Source organism: Octopus bimaculoides, chromosome 18 (assembly GCF_001194135.2).
Source record: "Octopus bimaculoides isolate UCB-OBI-ISO-001 chromosome 18, ASM119413v2, whole genome shotgun sequence".
NCBI lineage: Eukaryota > Metazoa > Mollusca > Cephalopoda > Octopoda > Octopodidae > Octopus > Octopus bimaculoides.
Window position 1 is genome coordinate 42,949,777 of NC_068998.1, and position 3,006 is coordinate 42,952,782.

Consider the following 3,006-nt stretch of genomic DNA (forward strand, 5'->3'; position numbering starts at 1 on the left):
TAAGTATAATATTTTGACAAGCCGTTCTATAAAATATTTAAATACAAAATAAACACCGTTCATTCATACAATTCAACTAGAGCTTCTGCAAACAGAACATAACACAATATAAAGAGTCTGTTGTTGTTGGTGTTGTTTTGTTTTGTATTTGTCACTTATATTTAATTTTTTTTTTTTTATATCTTTAAATAAAATAACGAAAGTTTGTTAAATAACGAAAATTTCCAAACAACTGGAAAGTAAACAATTTGTTTGGTCTTTTTCAAGTTTGGTCAAAGGATATTGAGTCGTGTCAGATCAATAGATTTTAATCTTTTAATATCATCTTCATTTTTATTATTACTATTATTATTATTATTATTATTATTATTATTATTATTATCATTATTGTTGTTGTTGTTGCTGTTATTATTATTATTATTGTTCTTATTGTTGATACTTTTATTTTTTGCAGTTTTTTTCATATTTACATTTATTAAATATTTTTCCCCAAAAAGTTATTGTGTGTCTGTGTGTGTGTATACGTAAGCATGTTTCTATGCTACATCATCTATATGGTCTTTAATTTTCCTGAAACTCTCCAGTCCCATTGGCATCTGAAATGTCTATAAAGACTGTTTTCTTTTTTTGTGTGTGTGTTTATGTGTTTGTGTGTGTGTTTTTTTTTTTTTCACTTGAGGAATATTAACCTAAAATGTCAAAATCATGTTTTGAAAATGTCTATTTACTTTTCTGAATGAATTTGACTAGTTCAGTAGTTCTTTGGTTGATGGTAAATAATAATAATAATAATAATAATAATAATAATACTGACAACAACAGCAACAATAATTTAAAGAAAAGAAAAAGATTTATTTAAAAACAAAAAAAGGAGAGCAAAAATCGCGAAACAAAAGCCAAAAACAAATCATTGAACGTGCTTAATTCTATTTCAGAAAATCCACTGTAAGCACGCATTGACTGAATTATTTTAACATAAAATATGTTCTTTTAACGTTATATAGGAAGGGCTCAGTAATTTTATATGAAGCCTCTTTTGGTCCCATTGACTGCAACTATATCAATTCTTTATATACCATTATGGAGTTCTATCACGAAAGACACACACAGTTAGTTAGCAAGCTACAAGGGATGGGAAATGTATTGGGTTGTATAAGCAATAAAAACGAAAAATAGTTCTGTTCTTCAGTGACTAAACGGTTTATTTATTTTAGCATTGAAAATTTGTTTTTGTGTGTGGTTGGTGCTTATGCAAAAAGAAAATATAGTTAAGTGCATGCTTGCATTCTTAATGTAGTGAATCAGAAAGAATTTTTGATCAACTGAGACAACAATTGTTGTTTCTTTCATTTTACATCTATTTTTCCAAACTAGTATGAGTTAGGTGAATACTTACTGAAGTATTGTCTTACAGTCAGATGCTTTTCCTGGCAATAACCATTACCTGATTTTCGAGTAATAGATTCTTTTATTTTTTTATACTCTTATTTGGAAATCCAGATTGAATGTCACATAAAAAGCACTAAGTCTATGCTGTGGAATGGTTGGTGTCAGGAAGGGCATCCAGCCATAAAAATGATGCCAAAGCAGACACAAAAGCATGGTGTAGGCTCCTGCCTGGCCAGCTCCTATCAAACCGTCCAACCCATGTCAGCATGGAGGGTGGACATTAAACGATGATGATGATGATCTACTGAACTAATAAAGAATGTTCAGTAACACCCTTTTCTCAATGCATGGATTGTAAACACACTCACTCACACAAGCACACACGTGTACACATGTACACATGCATGCACATGCACACATGCAAACATGTAGCAATAACAATGATTGGTGGAAAACAATAACAAAAGGAGTCGGAACACATTAATTTACAAAACAGTGATTTTGTACTCAATCATTTGTAATGAGGGTTTCAGTTGATCCAATTAATGGAACAGCCTGCTTGTAAATTTAACACATAAGTGGCTGAGCACCCCACAGACATGCATACACTTAATTTAGTTCTCAGGAAGATTCCGCGTGTCACAGAATGTGACAATGCTGGCCCTTTGATATAGAGGTGCAATGCATTTTTGCCAGCTGAGTGGACTGGAGCAATATGAAAATAGATTGTCTTCCATCACTAGGAATTGAACTCACAACCTTACAATCATGAGCTGAATATGCCAATCACTATGCCATGTGCCTTCAGAAGGTGATTTGCACAGGATGGAAGAGCTCTATATTAAAATACCAATTGAAGTAGTGAAATCTGTACATAGAGCTGCAGACATGGCTGTGTGGTAAGAAACTTCCTTTCCAGCCACGTGGTTCCAGGTTCAATTCCACTTCATGGAACCTTGGGCAAGTATCTTCTACTATGGCCTCAGGCCAACCCAAAGCCTTGTGAGTGGATTTGGTACATGGAAACTGAAAGAAGCCTATTGTGTTTGAGTATGTGTGTGTGTCTTTGTTTGTAACCTCCCCACTGCTTGAAACCGGTGTTGGTGTGTTTACCTCCCCGTAACTTAGCTGTTCAGCAAAAGAAATCAACAGAATAAGTACCAAGTTTAACCAAACAATTACTGGAGCTTGATTCATTCCACTAAAATTTTTTCAAGGTGGTGCCCCAGCATGGCCACAGCTTAATGACTGAAACAAGTAAAAGAAGATCCTTACCACTAAATTTCCTAGAATGATGCTCTTCCTGTTTCTGATCAGATTCTGTAGAGAAATGTTTTTTTTTTGTTTTTTGGCTTAACATAAAGAGAATTCAATGATTCCTGTTGAGATTTCTTTGTTGAAGTGTGTAAAGATGCCCTCAGTGGCTAATTCCATTTTTATTGTGCAACATAATGGTTTAATGTTTAAAATATAAAATATCTCTTACTCATTTATTGCTGTCGTTGGTTTCAACCTCTGGTCAGTTCTGGTCAAATAGAACTGTAATCAAGAGCAATTTAACTTTGGTCATATTGTCTTTTCATATATAAAGTTTATTGCATATCAGGTTTTTATATA